This window comes from Marmota flaviventris, chromosome 4, assembly GCF_047511675.1.
Source record: "Marmota flaviventris isolate mMarFla1 chromosome 4, mMarFla1.hap1, whole genome shotgun sequence".
NCBI classification, from domain to species: domain Eukaryota; kingdom Metazoa; phylum Chordata; class Mammalia; order Rodentia; family Sciuridae; genus Marmota; species Marmota flaviventris.
This window is the reverse complement of record NC_092501.1, coordinates 3,060,845-3,082,717: the sequence shown is the minus strand read 5'-3', so window position 1 is coordinate 3,082,717 and position 21,873 is coordinate 3,060,845. Positions and strand designations below refer to the sequence as shown.

At 50.1% G+C, this 21,873-nt stretch overlaps 1 protein-coding gene and 1 non-coding gene across 3 annotated transcripts in view; both read right to left on the bottom strand.

Annotated features, from left to right (window-relative positions):
* The window catches only part of Ebf3 (EBF transcription factor 3), a 125,557-nt gene extending 117,865 nt beyond the window's left edge, over nucleotides 1-7,692 (bottom strand). Inside the window, exon 1 of one of the 2 annotated variants that reach the window (XM_071610809.1) lies at nucleotides 7,595-7,692. The gene's annotated coding sequence lies outside the window, so the exon portion shown is untranslated. Of the gene's footprint in view, nucleotides 1-214; nucleotides 297-7,594 lie in introns of those variants that run through there. The other variant, XM_071610808.1, reaches the window with a different exon arrangement.
* Nucleotides 7,693-19,707: 12,015 nt separating this feature from the next.
* Nucleotides 19,708-19,814, bottom strand: LOC114088728 (U6 spliceosomal RNA). The gene has a single exon (XR_003582046.2). It is a non-coding gene; the product is annotated as a U6 spliceosomal RNA (small nuclear RNA).
* Between the last annotated feature and the right edge of the window lie 2,059 nt (nucleotides 19,815-21,873).

The window sequence follows — 21,873 nt, the reverse complement described above, 5'->3', positions numbered from 1 at the left end:
GAGTGACAAAGAAGGCTCCAAATTCTCTGGGCTGACGGGAAGAGCGCCCGGCCTCTCCGGCGACCCAGAGCTGGTGTCCGCCTAAGCGCCCTGCGCGGTGGCTAGACCTTCCCGCCGCCAGCCACTTTAAAAACAGAGCGGACGCTTCGGGTGCAGAGGCCCTGCCCTCGATGCCGCCGGGCTGGAGTGAATGCGCAGCGCGCGGTTTCCCGACCTGGTTTCCAGGAATCTGTTGGGCAGCCGGTGGGCTCCGCGGCCCAGTTCCTTCGGCCAGGACTCCGCGACCGGGCGCGAGGCCCGCCCAAAGGACGTCTGCGCGACGCGAAATAAATACCCAGGGGACTACCAGGAGCTGTCCCGGGCATTTTCCTGCCAAGAGAAATCAGGCCCTTCTGATTAAAAAAAAAAAAAAAACTCTCAGGGCACAAGTGGCAAGTGTCGCAGGACAACCTCTTCCCGCCGGGCCTGGGGTAGTACTCCCCTTTTTCGTGAATTGGCAGCGTGTGTACGTTAATATTTTAATTAATCGGGAAAATCGAAGTCCGATTCACGTTATCTGGGGACCCCCATGCGCCTCTTGGAAGGGGTGAGGGAAAAGATGTGCAGGAAAGCAATCTATTTTGCTGGTGTTGGGGGTTAATGACTATTGCCAAAGATAAGTGAATTATCAAAGCTGTTGCGCCAGTCCCATCTCAAAATCCATTACGGGGCCGGCCGTCTAATTAAATACGTAAGTATAATAAAATCATATTTTATGACTATTTGAGGGTAATGAGATTAGTCTTTAGAAGCGATCGCCACATATTAAAGATGCCACTGTCTATAGAATGTTAATAACCTTAAATCAAAGTGTATGGAAACTATTCACAATAAATTAAAAGAAAATTTCTGTATTACTAATAAGTCCAGCGCTTTCTACTCACAGCACACCAGGGTGTAGAAGGGAACACTTTCTCGGTGGAGGGACAAGGTAGGATAAAGTTGGCCATCAGTGGAGGGCGGGGTTGAGAAATGCTTTGTCTCTGCATGTTTAGAAGCTAAGGGGCTCATGCAGGGAGAGCAGTTATTGTCAGAATATGCAAAGTGTCTTTTAGGGAAAGATGAAGTTGGAAATAGGGAACAATGCTTCTTTTGTAGCACACTTCCTAAAATGTCCAGCCTGGACTGGAGGTGCCCCTTCCTCGGTAAGGAAAGTATCATGCTTAAAATCATTTACAGTATCTTTAATTCAGATTACACGCGCCAAGGCGATTTAAATCTGATTACCAAATTAGAAGGTTTAAAAACAAATCCTTCTAAATCTGATACTGTTGACTAAAGAGGAAAAAAAAGTTCTATAAGCCCATCACATAAGGTAACGATCCTGCCCCAGAAAGAAAAGGGGTTTTAAACCTTTTTGACAACAAATGCAGCTGCCCCACTATTTTGGACGATATTAAGCGAAAATGAATGCAAATCTGTGCTCAGCAGCCATCTGGCCCGAAATGGGGGAATCAGCTGCTCTCACAACAGGCTCGGAGGCTGAATCCATTTCAGCTCATTTTCTAGATCATCTGGTCCCGTACCCAAAGCGTGGAGAATACGGTCTTTATCATTCACCAACTTTATCTTTTTTGTCACTCCACTGCTGGCTGCGAGCTGTGGGCACAAGGACTCACCAACCGGGCAGGGTCTCCACCCCGGGCTGCTGCCGAGGTGCCTAGGAGGGCAGCCCCCACCCCCAACACCATCCCCAGGTTTTCGATTTGATGGGGAACAGGCAGAACATCCAGGCCCCAGATGGGGGAGGGGGCTACTGGTCAATTCCTTGGAGTCCTGAGAGATGCTGGGAGCGCGTCCCCGCGCCTGCCGCCTCCCCCGGGAGCCCTACCCCCGTTCCTCGCCCTTTCTATTCAACATGGGGAGCCAAAAAACCCAGAAGGGAGAAGTGCAAGGGGATGCGGCTTGTACTTTGGAAGTTACACAGGCCCTCCGCGGCCAGAGATCTGACCTCCGCACCCAGAGCGCTCCCAGGGGCCAGACGGGCGTCCAGGGGCCCGGCAGGGCGGAGCCTGACCTTTGCGCGGGACCCTGCGGGTCGCGACAGCGGCGGCGACCGCTCCAGGCCCCGCGCCCAACGCGATTTGCACGGGTGGCCCTCGCGCTGCCGCCGCCGCCGCCTCCTCGGAGGGTGGGAAGTATTCCTTTTGTGCGGATTTACGGGGAGAGGCTTCAATGAGCCCCCTCACATTTGCATTTAAATAGCGGCATCAAGCGCTTCGCGTGCCACACACCAGTGGGCTCCCAGATGTCAAGCCGGAGTCAGTCAGATGGCCAGTGCCCAGCTGTCCTCCCCACGTCGTGCCGGAGCAGGCAGTGACCTTAAAGAGACAGCGCCTGCCGCCCCTGGCGCCCGGCTCCCGGGGTGATGTGCGAGACCCAGGGCGCAAAACTGAGGCAACGCGTGAGCCGTTAACCCCTAGAACCACCCGAAGCCTAGCGGAGCTGTCCGACATCCCAGGACCTGAACCCAGGCCCACCTGGCCTCCCTGCCCAGCCACTCAGCCGCCGACTGCGCCTGCACCCTCCGCCCCTGCCCACCCGCCAAGGGAAGGCTGTGGGCGCGCGCCGAGGGCATTTCCCACAACACTTCTTCCAGTGCAAGTCCTGGAGAGAGGGAGCCGACCCAACCACCCCCTCCCAGAAACTTCGGCCAAGTTGGGGGTCCCAGGACCCTCCTAGGAGTCGGGTCTGGCTCAGAGTCCAGGGCACTCTGTGAACGCCCCTTCTTGCTTGCCAAGTGCAGGGCGACCGCCAACCTCCCAGCCATCTTTCCAAAGAGTAATAAACTTCATTTCCGGCGTTGAGAAGCCTCAGCCGGAGATTCCTAGAAGCGGAGTCCCCTGGAGTATCAGAGCGTGCGCGGGTTTAGCAGGGCGCGGCGCCCTCAGAGAGCCCACGGCCACGGGCCCAATCTGCCTGGCCATGTCGCATGGAGCCTTCGGGCAAGTGAGAGAGTCAATGCGCCGAAGGCCGGAGGTTTGTGCCCCCGAAGTCAGTCCTGAGTTCCAGCAGCGGCCCGCCCCCTTGTCCTCCGAACCAGGAGTCAAGCTCAGAAGGTGCGGGCGCTGGGCCTCACTTCTGCCCTACCCACCCCAAGCCTGGGGGGCGGGCACCCGGAACAGATACTGACTGGGAAAGTAACCTGAAAAAGTAGAGCAGACTAACTCTGGCCTTGAGGGAAGGTGATTTGAGGGGCAGGGAGAGACACACCTAGAAAATTCCGTGAGCTGCAGAACAGGAAGGAACCCATACACACTGGCAAACCCGTTCCCCAAGGGTAGGTGAGGTGGCCCCTGAGTGCTCCCCGGGCTCTACTTTGCCCAACGGGATCACGCTCGTCCGTGGGCCAGGAAAGACAGCAAGCAAGGGCTCAGTACATGGGCCACCCCAACCTGTTAAGCTGAGCGCAAAGGGGAACTGGCCCAGGTTCTGGTGGGTTTCCAGGGCTCAGAGAACCGCATCTCTTCTCTCTCTTCGGAGAAACCGATGCCACGGGCCCTCAGGAGGCACTTAGTGACAGAGCCCAAACCAGGCCATGCGCCCTGCCTGCCCTCGAAGGCAAACAACTGGGCATGTTGTTCTTGGCATGTGGAACGCACAAAACATCCCTTCTTTCAGCGCTAGAAGGTCGGAAGCCTGGTAGAGTTCACCAATAAAAGGCGAAAACTGAAGGGTCGCAGATTCCTGTTATCTGCACTGTTCCCTCCCCCAATATTTACTCTGTACAGTGGAGGTTTCTGAAGCCGGACCCCTGAGTACCCAAGAAAGCTCAATCCTCCAAGTGAGAACGTGCAGGCGCCTCCTGCCAAGGCGGCCAAGTCTGACAAACAGCGCCTCCTGGGGTGGGAGAGTGGAGCGCCGCCAGGAAGCAGAGAACCAAGCAGAGTCTCCCACCCACTCCAGGGCAGGTGGCTGCTCGAGCTCCTGCCTGACCCCAGCACTGGGTCCAGGCTCCTACGGGTCGGGCACACCGAGGCCTCACTGAACCCATAACCCCAGGGCCGGGTAGACACCGCCACGCGACGCCTAGTCCTAATTGCTGTTCATGTGAGCCTGCAAGAATCAGGTCCAGGCGAGTACCAGGCTCCAGGCCGGGCCGCAAGCCCCATGCACACAACATAGCAGGAACCTCTGATCCAAGTGCCTGGCCCCTGCGGACAGGACAGTGGCTCGCTTGACCGTCTTCTTGGGAAACCCAGAGCTCTCCAAGTGGGACCCAAAATGCCCGGGAGCTCCTGGGCTCCCGCAGCATTTGAAAACAGAAGGAAAACGATTATTGTCTCCTTGTCCTTACTTTTCTCTGGTTTCCTTGGTCACATTGGCTGACCCCAGTGCTCTGAGTCAGCCCTAGGTACTCTTCAGCTAGAGAATCCCAACTCAAGCACTCGGAGCTTGGGCTTCTCCCAAAGCACCTTGAAATCTTAAAGGTCGCCTCTTAAAAAAAAAATTGCTCAGGAGGAGCAACCAAGCTGGGAAAGACAGCTGGTGCGTGGCGGGGTCCCTCCGACCCCAAAAGATACTGCGGTTTACCAGCGAGCTGGGATTTCCCGAGATACATTCAGTGGCGCCCCAAGGCTGTCGGGCAGGATGTGCCAGAGCCGGCGCCTGGGACGCGGATTCCGCGCCGCGGGCCCCCACCAGTTTACAAAGCAAACTTTCCCCAGAGAAGTTTCTAGATCGAATGGAGTGCAAAGTGCGCCAATCAACACTTAAACACACCCAAACTGTACAAACACGGATCGATCAGATAATTTCAAATATTATAATTGGCTTTAATTAAACACACTTCGTTCTAATTAACTCTGAAATTTTAGCATGCTTTGGGACACTGGTGTCTGATTTGATATTGTCAGTCCAGATGTCCTAATAAAATTCAATCCTCCACTCAAGACTTCAATATTCACTAAGAACAAAATGCAAATTAAATGTAAAACCCAAAGTATCGCCAAAGGTATAATCAAGAAAGGTGTCTCAAAACTTCTCACTTTTTATTACGCAGTAGTTAAAAAATGCAGATTACATCCTAACAAGACCTCTCCAGCATACCATAAATCTTAACTCTTTCCTGGACGGGGAAAGAGTGCCATGCTACTGCCTCTAAGGGCAGGGAGGGGGAGAGCAGAGCTCAGGACAGATAACCTCTGGAAGCCAAAGACCCGCAAAAGTTTGTCAATAAAATCACACTTCGAAATATCAGTTTGCCAGCAAAGGTAAAGGAATTGGGGTAGTAGAGAGTCTCAGGGTTGGGGGAACCCAGAAGGAAGGCCAGGGCCACACTTCAGTAACAACTTTCCCCCACTCCTTGGCTGCACCTTAGTCTTTGTTAAGGGTTACCCTTGTACACCAGTCCCTGTGCGCAAAAGTGGGGCGGTGAGTACCTCCTGCCTACATCAGTCGGCCACGTAGCCGACTCAGCTGCGGGGGCTGTGAGGACGAGGTCCGGAGGGAAGAGAGAGCCCACCTCCCCTGGACAGAAATGTGTCAAGCCTTCCTTCCTTCCCGCCAGCACAAACCCTTTCGCCTACAGTTGCAGGCTTCTAAGTGAGTGGAGCCCGCCGAACCGGTCGCGTGACGCACAGCGGCAGGACGGCCCCTCCCGGAAAGCCTGGCACAGGCCGCACAGGGGTAGTAAGCCTTTGGCGACACGTTCAACTGCGTTGATACTTTACCAACTCCGAGGGTCTGCTAAATTTACAGACTAGAATGAGTCCGGTTAAAAGGAAGCTATTCCCACATTAAACATGTGTATGTTTTCCATACTAATGGAGTCACTTAAAGCTGTTGCTAATTTAACTTTTTTAAAAGGCCACACTGTGCGAATTTGCATTTTCTTTAGGATATTGAAATGAAGAGAAAACTGCTGGGCGGCGAGGCTGCCCAGGGCATAGCTAGGGGCCATGCAGAAATAAAAACAGATAAAGAAAAGAAGAAAGAAAGAAACCGGCTTCTCTTCTAGACTATTAATAAGCAATTTGTCCCGCTGAAATTTACATTGCAAAGCCGAGCGCCAAGGCAGTCGCGGCGGCAGGGCCTGCGCTGTCCCCGGCCCAGTCCCCGGCGCGGGGGCGGGGGCGGCCTCCAGCAGTCGGGGTCGCAGTCTGGGGCGATCTCCTGGTGGCTTTGAACTTGGTATCCTTGCAGCCAATCCGCCGACCCTCGCCCACACACGAACGTCTGTACGCCAGTGCCCCGCCGGGGGCCGCGTGCCGAGAAAGTGGTGACTGGGGTTGCTCCAGCGCCCCCCGCAGGGACCTCAGCTGGGCGACCTCCCCCGGGAATTCCTCGACTCCTGGTGACCCCCGAACTCAAGGACCCCCATCCGCTGCAAAGGACAGCCCGGGCCTTAAACTAAAAATGACAGTAAGCGTGATTTTTTCCTGCTTCTCCGTGCTGCTCTGGTCCCGACGAACCGCGACTGCGGAGCCCGCGCCCCGCGCCGGGCCGGCTGCCCCGCCCGCGCGCCGCCGGCAGAGCCGCGGCTCCGGAGCCTAGCGTGGGGCCAGGGCGCCATCTACGGGCGCCGCGGCGCTCGGGCCGCGGAGCCCGCTCCGCCTCCCGCCGCCGCCGCCGCCGCCGCCGCTGCCGCCGCTCTGGCCCGCGCCGGCACCGCGAGGCCTGCCACTTACCGCAATTACCCGACGCGTCCAGTGCCTTTTTGCCTAAGAAACATTGCTAGTTATGCGAACTTTCAGGCACTGTTAAAACTTCCCAGATGAAGGCGCTCTCCTGCCTGCGATATTTAGGCTCAAGATTAAAAGGTTCAAAATGTAAAGATAATGCAATTTGATTTGTTAGTCTAACTCTGCGATTTGAGACTTGATGTCCCCAAAGACCAAGCGAGCTTTTCCCCTTTATTTATTTTTATTAAAACATCAATCTGCGCTGGAGCTGGGTGAACTCGGTTTCACCTGCAGAACATAAAATTCTCCATACCAGAGAAATAAGCACCTTTCATAAATCAATGGTATTCCTGACACATCGATCAATTTTTGGTTGTTAATCCGAAAGGAGGAGTTTTAATTGCTTCCTGCGTTCTCGCCCAGGCACCTCGCGTTTCGACCTTTCCTTCCCTCCCTCCAAGGGTCTCACTTTTGTATTGGGGGGCGGGGAAGGCAGGGATCGAAAAATTCCTGTCCTTCAGCTAAATCCCGAAACCCCCGACCTCCATGCGCGCCAGAACGCGCCTCCCAGTGACTAAGAGCCTCCCTCAACATTTCAGTCCTGCCAAGAAGCGGCCAGGGTAGGCTACCCGAGTCCGCCAGGCCTCCGGGCAGTACTCGCCAGCGGCGAGTGCAGCAAAAGTTCACTGCAAGGCCAAGCCCCGTGTGCGCCCATGGCCAGGGCCCCTCGCCCCAGCCCCCATATTCCCCGCCGCGGCCCCGCACGCGAAAAAAGTGCACCCGGGCCCCAAGGGCCTGCCAGCGTGCCCCGACGCGACGCGCCCGGGAACCCGCGACGCGCGAAGTTCAACTTTGCCCGCGCTGCCAATGCCGAGGGGGGGGGTGTGTCTCGGGCCGGGCCGGGGAGCCCCCGACGGGATCGCGAGGCTCACCTGTGCCGCTCATTCGACGGACGTCCTAGGGAACCCTGGTCTCGAGGTGTCGGGGCGCTGGCAGCTAGCTGGGAGGGTGTGCGTCCCGGCGCCTTCCCGGGTTCCCACCTCCCACCCTCCCCGGAGAGCCCACGGGCCCGGCAGCGAGCGCGCCAGTGCGCACGCGCTGCGCTGCCTTCCACCGCGGGCGGCGGCGCAGCGGGCGGGGTGCCGAGCAGGACACGAGGAGGTGCCCGCAGGCGGCCCCGGGGCCGGCCCGCCGCGGTGCCCGGGGGGCCGCAGCTGCGCCTAGCGCTCGCCACCTGGGGGGAGAGGCCGCCAGCTCACCACTCTCCCTGCAGACCGCGCGGGACCCCTCCTCGGGGAGGCCCCTTTGCAAGGGCCCAAGCCCCGCTCCTTCCTCCGGGACCCGAGGGTTTCAGTAATTAACCCTCGTCAGCTCTAGAACGCGGTACTGAGGCTGGATATGGAATATGGAAATCTCTGCACCTGGCTTTGGAAATGGATCACAACCCCCACCCCAACCCACTCCCACTCCCGCGCGCCCGCGCCGGCTTGAAGCCGTCGGTGTTAGATACGCGTACACTCCTGTGGACGGGATATGAATGGGGGTTGATTCCCCGCCCCCGCGCTCTTTTAGGTGAGAAGACAGCTTCCTAGACTCTAGTACTAATACAGTGAGACTCTATGGGTCCCATGGCGGTGATAATGAATGGGGAGAGGCAATCCTAGACCCCGCAAAAGAGGATCCAGATTCTCCCATAAAGCCACTGGGAAAGAATCCTCGCGCACTCCAAGGCAGTTCTGCGTCTGGGGTTGGAGGCTGACGGTGTTCCAGCTGCCCTCCGGGGGCCAGGCAACCTTCACCGCTCCACTCCCCACCTCCATCGCTGGGCAAAGACAGCAGCGGAACCTTTCCCTTGAACATCTGCAGCGGCTGCTGTCTGTAAGAAAAGCGGAAGGCGGGCGGGCGCAGGGACATCTCTTCCCTGGCTTGGAAGGAGCTGGTAACTGAGGACCCTGGCTCAGGCCCTGGGCCCCATCCCATGGCTACTGCCATTTTTCTAAATAGCCTTTTGCAGAGAATCTGAGAGTATCTCCTACTAATTCTTATCCATCTGCTTCTTCCAAACCTAAATGTGATTCAGATACCTAAACAAAGACCACTTTCCTGCCGTCAAGGTTTGTCTCTGAAAACAACCCGCTTGTGTGTCCAAGTGGGAACTCGTGCTGCTCCCTGCCGGCCTGCAGATTTGTTTTCTACTCTTTATATCAACCTTTTATAGTGAAAGTTGAATGTGCTGAATCATGAAATCATACTGGAAGGAAAAGTTATTTTGGGCCATTTATTTAGTAAAAAGCACTCTAGAGAATGCAGCCCAGAAATGTACTATATTATGATAGCTTAATGTAAGAAGAGAACTAAATAAGGAATACTTCCCCTTTGTCATCTTCACTTGGGAATCATTTTTAACATGAGCCAGCATGAAACCATTTAGGCAATATACAATATTTTAAGACATAAAATTACCCATATTTTTAATAGCATCTAACATGTATTGAATGTTATGTGCTAGACACCCAAGACAGGCGCACACTCAGAAAATACAAGGGACATGGACTCACCACACTTGTAGGAAGCTGGGACCTCTAAGGCCATTGTCAGAATGTGATGACCATGTGATTCAGCCACATATGGCTTCAGAAACCAAGGGAGGGGAAGGGGCATTATTGTGGTGTCTCCAAACCCCTTTCTATACACAGGTCCTTGTGACTCACCTTCGCTTCTCATTTGACCAGTTGATGTGGAATTGCCAGGATGAGGCTCAACCCCTCTCCTAAGTTGAAGTCTCATTCCTTCTCCAACCATCAACATGTCACCAGGCTGTCCTTGGCTCAGTCTTTCCTGCCCCCTACCTATAAGACTGAGGTCACTGCAGTCTCCTCCAAACTCACCCAGCCCCCTGCTCTGCCCCATCTCTCTTCTGAGCCCTCTGGTCTTACTTTCAGTGGGTTCTCAAGGAATGTTGTTTGTAGGAATGAGGGATGACAGAGAACAATTGGCCGTGTCAGCAATGATTTCTGATTTCAAGCCTGGAGAGGAATGACATTTAGCCACATATATGCATGACACTAACATGTTCATGGCAGAAGACCATGAACTCACCTGCCTACACACTTTGCAACACAGAGGTTTCTGTTAAGTTACAAATAACCACTCCCAGGGCATTCCTTCCTCAGCAAAATGGATACAGCAAGTGTTGCCCCTCCTCCTCTCCCGGGCATTCCTTTGTGGGACTCAGGCTTCACAAGCTACCGTTGTGAGCAAGGCCTGCCCGCATGGAGCTCGCAGTTCAGTATGAGTCCAGGACACAGGATAGTGGAATGACACAGCTTCAGCGATGACATCCGCATTGGGAAGGGCTTGGAGAGCTCTGGCAGGGTAAGCCCAGTCCTCTCAGGCATGTAAAGATCAGTGCTTCATCTGCCATCGTCCACATGCACATGCTTGGTCACTGACCACTGTACCGAGGAATGCATGCTCTCAAACATCAATATTCAAATTTGTGTCAATATTTACTTTTATCTCTTTTTCAATAAGAAGCATAGTGTTCTGTGGCCATTGCTAAATAGCAAATATGTGAAGTAGGAAACTAAGTGGCACCCTCATACCCAGCGATAGCACACCCTAGACCAAGAGCCCAGAGGGCCGCCATGGAGAGGCAGAGGTGAAGGGCTCCTGATTCAGAACTGTGCCACGTGGCTTTCAGCTGCAGGCACTGGAATTCATTTGTGGTATGTGCAGGCACGGGGTGTCTCTCCTTGGGTTGAGTTGCTAACAAGCAACTCACCGTGGATGTTTCCCCTGGGAGTGGAGCTCCTGGAGGTGAGCACCCGTCTCTTCCCTCCTTGGGGCTTATTCAGATCTTAGCACAGGGAGCAGAGGGGCTAGAGACTTGTTGAGTTAATAAATATGCCATTCATTTTTTAAAATGTGTTATGGAAAATTTTAAACACACGTCCAACTTGATAGAATGGCACAGCAAACCTCCCTGCACCCGACACCGCGCTCAGTAATTCTCAACATTTTACCATCTCATGTCCACATAACTCTCCCTGCTGTTTCTACTCTTAGGAACTAGATTTTTATATTTACATTATTCAAACTCAGAGATAAAATGCCTATTTCTTGCATCTGGAAGGTAAATTTCTAGGTACAGAGGCCAGTGACAAAGCATGCATATGTGGACCATGGCAGGTGAAACATTGATCTTTTTGTGCCTGAGAAGATTGGGCTTACCCAGCCACATCTCTCCAAGCCCTCCCCAACTCCCTTTCCTCCACCTCTTGCATTCTAAATTGCTAAGGAGGGTCTCACCTGAGTACTTGGTCCAGGGAAGGCCCTGCCCACCTTGATTTTCCCAACCCTTCCAGCCCTCCCAGGCCCATTCCAACCCCTTTGCACCTTGAGGTCAGAAGTGATACCTCCCTCCTGACACCTGTTGAACTGGTCACCTGCTGCTGCCACTCCCAGACAGCACTCTGAGTGCACATTTCACACCTGCTCTGCAAAGGGGACCCTCTGTGTGTTCCCAGCAGTCTCAGGGATGCTTCATGGAGAAGGGCTACTGGGACCAGAGAGCAGAACGCAGGCCCTCTCGATGGAGAGCCTCCCATGGCGGGAAATCTGAAGCCAGGCTCTCCAGGAGCACTGAAGGATGACTGACTGCCACAGAAGTGTTGGGAGAAAGAGTGGTCCTGGGGGCCTTCATGGAAGCCCCTCAGCTTGAGGGACACATGAGAGGTGTCCCTCAAGGGACAGGAATGAGGGGATGCCCAACAACAGATCTGAAGGTGAGCAAATGCCCTGGGGGACTTCCACTGGCCCCGGGAGTCCATAAGGCCCCATAAGATCAGAGTCCAGGGGCTCCTCTTGAGCCTGGCTCCTAGTCTTGTCATCTGCTATTGTGAAGGGACATGCTGTGGTGTCAGCAGGGACCCACCAGCCTCTGACCCCTTTCACCCCACTACCACCTCACATCAACCCCATAAACAGTCATCAGGTACCCAGTCAAACTGCTGGGACATGTCTCTCGGGCACAGCCCTCTCAGCTAGGTTCTGCTTCACAGAGAGGCCGGAGTGAAGACACCTGCCCTGGCGAGGCCCAGGGCACTAGCAGTGGACAGAGGTTATGAAGACATTTTTGTGGGAAAAGGATGGGCGTGGCTGTGAATGCTGGGTAGACACTAGGATTTGGGCCCTCTGCCTACAGGATGTGAATGTGGCTATCACTCCTTTCCTTTTATGCAGCATTGTTTGAATTTAGGCAAGCAGAATGAATTTCCTCTGCAACCAGGGAAAAAGAAAACGAAGTTGTTTCCCTTCATTTAAAAGCAAGCGGGGTGGGGGGCGGGGCTGGGGTTGTGGCTCAAGTGGCAGAGCACTCACCTGGCATGAGTGAGGCCCTGGGTTCGATCCTCATAAAATAAAGACGTTGTGTCCACCTAAAACTAAATATATATATATATATATATATATATATATATATATATATATATATATATATATATATTTTAAAGGAAGGGGTGAGAAGGAAAAGGGGATAGAAGAGAGGGAGAAAGAAGGGAAGGAGGGAAGGAAGAGGCATCGGGCAGCTTCCAGACGTCCTTCCAGGAGTCCTTTCTGGGTGTTACATGCTCCTCCAATTTGTGGGGTGAGTTTCAGGCTCTGGCTTCAAGCAACTGTGAAGAACACCTTCCCGGTGCCAGGGCAATCTATGTCACTCCTATTGAGACAATGTAAGGAATACAGTGGCCAATTCTGTCTTCCAGTAGGCCAAAGTGGAAAGTCCTGGCTGTTTTCTTGGCCCACGAAACATGAAGTTCAAGATAGAGCCAAGAGATGCCCATAGTGAACAGGCGGAAACCCAGGGGGCCGAGAAGTCTTCACCACTTGCGTGTCCTTCTCTCTATGTATTTCTTACCCTTGTATACATCTAAGGTCAGCTCCTCTGAACACGAGGCGTGGGAGCTGTACTGTAGTTTACGGAGGAAGTGCTTCACTGTAAGTTCAACAGTCAGCTCAGGAAACACGGACAGGAAGGTGCAGAAGCATGTTCAGAGAGGGGCCCAGGCAGGAGGTGGAAGCCAAGCAAGGGTGTGATTCAAGGCAGGAGCTCCACAGATGGGCACTTCATTTCTTTGTGACTCTTCAGACCCTCCCACTAAGAGGTGGAGCTGACCCTTCCCCAGCTTTGATCTTAAACTGTGTCCTGTGACTTGCTTCAGCCACTGAGTGTTAATACTTTCATGGAGCAGAGGCTTGCAGAAGCTCTGAGCGTGGCCACTTCTGCTTTTGAGCTTCCACAAGCCAAGACCAGCCTCCTGGGTGGAAAATGAACACAGCATAAAGTGGAGAGGGCCAGGTCAGGCCATTCTGGACCAGCTGCCTCCAGCTGACCCACAGCTCATGAGAGTGCCTGCCAAGGTCAGCAGAGTCTTCTAGCTCACCAACCACTGGCTGCAGATGTGCAAGTGAGCCCAGCCAAAGACAAAAATTCACCTCCCCATGGTAAATTAACAAGCTGGCTTGTTAGGCAGCATTATTATGGCATAAAGAGCTGATACAGGGTGGCTGGGGTATAAGTTTCCCAGCCCAAGGCGTGGAAACTGGGCTTTCAGACTTGTGACCCATAAATCACTGGTTGAAGTCCTACCACAGCTCCCTGCCTGTGGTAGTGGCCTCACCTGTGCAGAGCTGAACTCTGGAGGGCACAGGTGCTGATCCTGGAGGCACAAGCACACTGAGCCTGGGAGTCCTCTGCCCCCCAGAGAGAGCCAGGGAGTATGCAGAGCACTGAGGGTCCACTACACGCCGGAGGTGAAGCTGCTGCCTCATGTATGTGTGATGAGGGTAGACAGGAGTGAACATGCTTTTTCTAATACTAAAATTTTGTGCAACTATGTGCATTATCTACAATTAAAAATAATCTAAATATAAAGAGAGATATTGACACTTGAAGAAAGCTTTCTATTGCTCTTATGAATGGAATATGTTGCAAAGTCTACTTGGTAAAGAAGCTCAGATGCACAAGACATGGGAAGCACTTTTTAGCCTTGCATTGGTTTGGTGGGGGAATCAAGCAACATTCCCTTGCTAGCTCAGGGGTGAAAAGCCATGTATCAGGTGATCAAGAGCCAAAGAAGAAATGTGACCACTACCTTTCAGGTAAACTTCCTTCCTGGTCATGGAATCCTGGCTGTGGAAGACAAGAACCATGGAGGGCGAAGAGGTTCAAAGAGCCATGAATGTGAGTACAGAAAACACAAACTCCATGCTCTGCAAAAGTGTTCCCTAAGCACACATGTTAAATGTCTTTCCTTCTCTGTCGAGTACTTCCTCAATTTGAAACAATATATTTTCATACTATGAATTCTATTAAGGAGAAAATATGTCATTCTAAAAAAAATACATAAATCATATATCTCTTGCGGGGTTTTTGTTGTTTTTTAAAAATATTTTTTATAACTTTATTTTGTTTATTGAATTTGTTTACATGGTGCTGAGAATCGAACCCAGTGCCTCACACATGCTAGGCGAGCGCTCTACCACTGAGCCACAACCCAGCCCCTCTCTTGTGTTTAATTTGAAAGTTATCAGAAGATTCATGGTGAATTCTCTCCCAGGCTATGGGCCACATCTCTGTCCCCAGGTGTGCTGGCCCACTGCTCAGTAGGTTGCCAGTTGCCAATGCAGTCCCACCTTGGGATGCCCCAAGATTCCTGTCTCCCATCATGCATTCAACACTAATCTGGGTACTGCTGAGAAGGGACTTTGCAGATGCAATCACAGTTACTAGCCAGCTGACTTTGAAATCAACAAGTGATCTGGCTGTTAGGTGGCCCAAGGTAATTTAAGAGTTGGCAAAATGTGGCAGAAAAGGGAAGTTGGGGAGATTCAAAGTGCAACATGCTGGAGGGGTCATAGAGGCCATGAGAGTGAATCAGTCAGCCACTGGTAGCAAAGACCAGCCCTGGCTGACATCCAGCAGGAAGCAGGACTTCAGTCCTATAAGCATGAGGAACTAATCATGGCTGGCAACCTGAAGTTGGAGGAGGACCCCAAGCTCTACACAAGAATCAGCCCACCTCATATAAATTGCAATGCATTCTGCTGTCATTTATTAAAAAAAAAAAAATCAGCCCAGCTCAATTTCAGCCTTCGGAGACCCCACAGAGGACCCAGCCATAGTTCCTGCCCTTGTAACCTATGGAGATGTGGAACGACAAGCAGAAGTTGTTTCAGACTGCCAAGCATGGGGTAACTTATTATAGCAGCAACACACAACAAATACACCCTCTTGGAAGCCTGGAAGCTGGTGCTGGTCACTTGCATTGTCAGTTTGTTGCTGCCTTGGTAACTCTGTGTACACCCCATCCCCAACTCCCTCACCACCATCCCCACCCCCAGACTTGGCTGGATCAGCTCTGCTGTTCATGTTAGGGCCAGTCAAGTCCAGGTGGTGGCTCTGTTAGGCCTTCTCACATGTGACCTCTGCAAGACCAGCAGGCTTCCTGGCATGTGCTTCTCAGGGAAGTGGAAGAGGCCTGTGGTAGGGCCAGCTGCACATGTTCATGGTCCTGCTGCATCCCACTGAAGTAAGGCAGATGGCCATGCCAGGTAGGCATCATCAGGTCCCTGGGATAAGCTCAAACAGCTTCTGGGTCTTACAGTGGAAAGGGACACACATGAGCCCCTTTAGGACGCTGTGGATGATGAATAGCTGGCACAGGGCAATGATCATGGTAACTCACCCCTTCTCTGTCCCTCCTGCTATCTGGAGAGCCATTCCAGATAGGCCCTGCATGTCTTGCTTGTGTTGATGACCTCTATCCCCAGCACCTGATGGTCTCAATTCATAAACCTCTAATTCAGCAATGCCTGTGTTCCATAAAAACCCTGGGAGAACTCATATTGATCTGGGTTGGTAGCCCAGGAGGAGGGGGTTCTTCTAGAGTCCAGCAACTATCCAAACTGTCCCAATGAGGAGTGGTCTCAAAAGAAAGGATGTGGAATGGCCAGATGTACCCTCTACTCATGCTCATGCCCCCTACCCATTGCCCATGCTCATGCTGTGACTTGCAAAATCTGCTCTTCCTCTGGGAGCCTGTTTCCTCTCTGTAAAGTTGGAGGCCATCTCCTCTGCGAGTCTTAGGCTTCCTTCAGTACTGCAGCTCTGTTACGTAGTTCAGCTTCAGCAGCTCTTCTGGGGGTTTCTTAAGCTGTGTTTGTGGGAGAGACCCTCACTCCCCTGCAGCCTGCTGAAGCCTGCTCCCGTGGAGCGCAGGAGGAAGTGGCATGCATCTCCTCGGAGGTGGGCTTTGGACAGTGTGTGCCGTCTCCAGTCTCCACTGGCTCTGTGTCCTGTCCTGGTTGGAAGCTGAGGTCTCTGAGTCCCAAAGCCCCCAGCAGGAATGAGCCCAGACACTGTAGGGAGGAATGTTTCCTGCTGAGCAGGCCCTCACTGAACTTCTGTTTGTAGCCACTGAAACTTTGGAGATCATTTGTTTAAAGCAAAGAATGCAAATGCTCATGGTGACCAGCATTAAATGGCCCGGAGAGTGAAGAGATCTCTAGGTCAGAAAACTCTGCTTTGAAAACCTTAATGGACGGTCTTTGCCTGCAGAAGGGCCCTTGACATGACAATATGGAGGTCCCCATGCTCTCCAAATAAGAAAAAGCCTCCCTGAGAATCTGCCACTCAGTGTCCTCATGTGGGTAACAACACAAAGGGCAGCAGCTTATTTTTACAAGTGAATTTTTTTCCTATAAAATAAATTAAAAATAAAAAGTGGAAAATTTTGTTTAATTTTAACACTAAACAATACCTGCTTATAGTAAACCATTTGGGAATTACAGAAAAGTATATAGATAAAAACCAACTCACGGGGCTGAGGATGTGGCTCAAGCAGTAGCGCGCTCGCCTGGCATGCGCAGGGTGCTGGGTTCGATCCTCAGCACCACATAAAAATAAAATAAAGATGTTGTGTCCACTGAAAACTAAAAAATAAATTTTAAAAAATTCTCTCTCTCTTAAAAAAAAAAAAACTCAATGATTTTCTTGAGTTTTCTTTTGCCTCATTTCAACCCAGACCTTGTTCAGCAACCCAGGAATGCCAATGGCACAAATTAAAAATCAAATCAAAACAATAAACCAGGTCTCTCTAGCCAAGGATGGGGAAGGGGGCAGCTGAGTAAGACAGAAAAGTCTTACACAATAGTTTCTGTATTCCAGCCAAATGACAATGTGGTCCCATCTCACCATGGCAGCTAGAACCAAGCAGGAAGACTAATCCTGATCCTAAAAAGACCAAAAATCCTGCAGGGTGATGCCAAGGAGGCCTGGTGAAGAGCCAGAGCTTTTGACACCATCCAGAAGAAATGAGGCCATGCCCCTACTACATGGGCATCACTAGGGAAGCTCTCCTGCCCCTCACAACCAGGGAGATGTCAGTGTGGGCTTGATAGGCAGCCAGATCTTCCACCCCCCAGTAAAGAGTGGTCTCTCCACTGGGGTTCAGTGGAGGCCAGTAGGGAACATGGATTTCTACTCCACCTGGCAGTTACAAGGCAACCCTTCCCTTTCCTTGTCCACAACAGCATCAGAGGAAGCCAAGTAGAACTGAAAGTTTAAATAAGATGCAGAGTCCCCTTAATAACTGAAATATAAAGGTTTTAATAAAAAATTATTATCATATCAAGAACCAGGAAGGTTTCAAGCAAAATGAAAAAAATATAACCAGCAGATACTGAATTGAGATGAAGATAGAATTACCTGACAGATTTCAAAGCAGCCATTATAAGACTGTTTCAACAAACAGACAGATTGCTGAAAAAGAAGAATGAAAGCTTCAGGAAAGAAACAAGTTCATCAAAGAAACCAAAAATACAAAGAGGAACCAAATGGAAATTTTAGAAATGAAAAGCACAATAATTGAAATAAAAAATGCAATGAATGGGCTCAACTATAGGATGGAGCAGCCAGAAGAAAAAGATTCAGTGAACTTGAAATAGAACATTAGAAATTATTCAATCTAAAATGAAAGTTTTAAACATGGGGTTTAAAGTATGAACATAGCCTTAGGAACATGTGGAATTATTACGAAGATCTAGCAATTACCTTATTGGAGTCCCAAGAGGAGAGGAATGAGGGCAGGGCTCAAAAAAAAAAAAAAAAAAAAAAAAACCTCAGAAAAATAATGGCTGAAAGCATCCCAAATTTGACAAAAAGTATATTCCTACAAATTCAAGAAACTGGGTGCACTCCAAACAGAATAAAGAAATCCACAGTTAGGCACATCAAAATCCAACCACTGAAGACTAAGACCAAGGGAAACATTCTGAAAGTAGCAAGAGAAGACATTTACCTGTGTGGGTAAGGTAAGAAACCACAGAACCCTGAAGGAACTGACACAAGTTATTTCAAGGGCTAGAAAATAGAACTGTCAACCCAGAATCCTATATCCTACAAAAATGTCTTTCAGGAATAAAGAAGAAATCAAGATATTCTCAGACGAAGGACTACTGAAAGTTTGTTGCTTAAACACCTATCCCAAAAGAATGACTGAAGGAAGTTCTCTAAACATGAAGGAAACAAAGAAAGAAGGAACCAACAACATGCAAAGAGATAGACGCTGAAACCTAAAAGCTAACTCAACGTGGAATTCCAAAAAAGTGTTCAAGTAACTCACAGGAAAGTTGGAATAGGTAAGAGGGAGAGATAAATGCAAAAAGAATAAACTAAAAATGAAACCAAAAAAAAGTCAGGCTACCTTAAGTTCCCAAAGCTACATTAAATGTAAGTGCTCCAAATATGCCAATAAAAAAAAAAAACCATGATTCAACTATGTACTGTCTACAAGAGACTCACTTCAAATATAATGATATATAGACAGGCTGAAACTAGAAGGATGGGAAAAGATGATTCACATACACAAATGTAAATATAAACCACATTAACCAACAGAAAGCAGGATGGGATTTGTTAGTAACAGATAATGAAGACTGTAAAACAAAGAAAATTACCAGACAGAAAGGAACATGATAAAAGTATTACTCCACCAAAAATAGAGAGCAATACTTAGTGTGTTTGCATCAAAAGACAGAGCTGCAAAATGTGTGAGAAAAAACTGATAGAACTGAAATGAGAAATAGAAAAATCTGCTATTATAGATGATGATTTAAACGTTCCTCGCTCAACAACGGATAGAACAATTAGACAGAAAATCAGAAAAGACAGAGCATTCAACCACACCATCAACCAACAGTTTGATGCAATGTAGATCTAATTGGCATTTCTAGAGCATTTCATTTAAATAGCATTTTAAATATTCTTTCCAAGTATTTATGGAACTACACCATTGTAAGCCAGATAATCTAGACCATAAAACAGGCTTCAACAAAAGGAAAGGAATTAAAATCACACAGAGGTTGTTGTCTGACCACGATGGAATTAAATTAATTTCAATAACAGAAAAATCTTCAAACCCTTGGAAACTATATAAGGGACTTCCCATAAGTCAAAGAAGAGGTCTTGGGGATAAATGCACTGCAGTAAATATAGATGAAAAGACCTCATTTTGAAACTTCTGAGACCCATTGAAGGCAGTGCTGAGAGGGAAAATTATAATATTTAATGCATTTGTTAGAAAAAGTGCTAGATGAAGTGGACAAAGTGAACATTCACAGGCAAAAATGGCCACCTCAGCCTATCTCACACCTTGCACAAAAAGTAATTCAAAATGGATCATAGGGTTCAGTGCAAAATACAAAAACACAGAACTTTTAGGGAAAAATCAGAAGAAAATCTCCAGGATCTAGGGCTATCAAAGTACTCTTTTTTTTTTTTAATTTTTTATTGTTGGTTGTTCAAAACATTACATAGTTCTTGATGTATCATATTTCACATTTTGATTCAAGTGGGTTATGAGCTCCCATTTTTACCCCATATACAGATTGCAGAATCACATCAGTTACACATCCATTGATTTACGTATTGCCATACTAGTGTCTGTTGTGTTCTGCTGCCTTTCCTATCCTCTACTATCCCCCCAAAAATATGGAACGCTTCACGAATTTGCGTGTCATCCTTGCGCAGGGGCCATGCTAATCTTCTCTGTATCGTTCCAATTTTAGTACATGTGCTGCCGAAGCGAGCACCAAAGTACTCTTAAATTTGACAGAAAAGCAACATATAAAAGGGAAAATGGATAAACTGATTTTCATTTTAAAAAACCAAACTTTTGCTCTGCAAAAGTCCCTGATACGAAGATGAAAAGATAAGCTACAGAGTAGGAAGAAATACTGCAAATCATGTGTCTGACATAAGACTGTTACCTGGAATATATAAAGGACCCTCAAACTCAACAGTAAAATTACAAATCATCTAATGAGCATTTGGGCAGAAAACACGGAGAGATGCTGCCTAGAACAGGACAGCCCAACCACCACGTGGAAGGGCACAAGACACCACTAGGTGAAGTCACAGTGAGGGACCTCTGCACACCTGTCAGAGTGGCCAGAGTAGAAAACGGTGACATCACTGAATTCTGATAAGGCAGTGGGGAAAATGGACCACTCCTCCATTGCTGCTGGGATGCGACATGGTATAGCCACTCTGGAAAACAGCTTCTTAAAAAGCTGCTACTATAGAACCCACCTTGCATGCTGGGGCATTTATCTCAGAGAAATGAAAACTCCAGTTTGTACAAAAACCTGCACCCAGATGTTTATGGTGGCTTTGTTCCTCAGAGCCCCAAACGGGATAAAACCCAGATATCCTTCCATTTCACAAAATACAACACAGCAATCAAAAAGAACAAACTGATGATATACACAAAACTTGGGTAAATTGCCAGTGAATATTCTGAGTGAAGAAAAAACCTCAACATGACATATTGCATAATTCCAACTACATAAGATTCTTGAAAAGGCAAAATGACAGGAATAGGTAACATGTTAGTGGTCTCCAGGGGTTAAGGAAGGTGGAGGTGAGGGGGCGGGGGCTGTAGAAGGACACTGGGGAGCCTTGGAGAGCTGGAAAGGTCTATGCTTGACTTCATCCATATGACTTCCAGGGAGGATGTGGCACCTTGGTGGTGCCAGATGTTACCATGAGGGGAAGCTGGGTACATGGGGACTGTCTGCATTATTTCTTACAACTCCACATGAACCTACAATGATTCAAACTAAAACTTTGAATTAAAAATGCCGACAGTAAAGCTTGCTGTGCGCCAAGTGCCACTTTCAGTCCCCACCAGAGCTCTGCACACTGAGCATCACTGTCCTCCACTTACAGGTGAGGAGTGGGCTCAGAGGAACAGGCAGATGTCCCCGGGTCATAGCCAGTGGTGCTGACACTGGGAACCCATCTCTCAGCCCCACAGTCTTGTATGGGGCCATTAGAGTGGACTTCTCCTTGGCGTTCCTCTGACCCTCTGGACACCTTTGCTTTGTCTTTGACTAAAGGTCAGTGTCCACTGTGCTAATGGGCCTATTGCTCCTTCTTTTCCACACCCACCCAATTCCCATGGCCCTTGCACATTGCAGGTCCCTCTCCCAGAAAGGCCTCTGACTTTAGGCACTGATGTGGCCTGCACATGGGCCCCGTAGCAGGAGCTGGGGTGTTAACACCCAGGAATAGCCATCAGCCAATGGGCGCTGGTCAGCAGATGAGTGTCTGTGAAGTCCCAGCAGGGCTGGGCCCCAGGGACCCAGGGAGGACCTGCACACACACACCCCACGTTGGCTCCAGCCCCTCAGCTTCCCATGCTCCTGTGGGTGCATCACTGTGGGATCACTCACTCTGAGCCATCCCTGTTGAGAGTCTCTCTGGGGAGACCTCCCTGGGACGCATACACCAACTCCTTTGGAGCTTCCAGCACAAGCAGTATCGGGAAGGCTCCTGGGCGAGTGTCCTGGGGCTGCTCTCAAAACGACCACAAACTCGGTGGGATTCATTCTCTCATACCACATGACCACTGCAACACTTCTCTCAGTCCAAAAATTGGTTTTTAACCTCTCACTGTGTAATCTTTGCATGGTGTGATTCTGTCCTCCAGCTGCCTAGAAGGTGAACAGGGTGGTGATATGTCCCCAGCGGCACGTGGAGGCAGTTTGTCTTCTCATGCACTGTGAGCCCCGCGGGCGTGGTCAGCATGTTTCCAAAAGCCACCTGTGCGGTTTGTGGAGAGGCTGCAGGACTAATGGTGAGCACGTC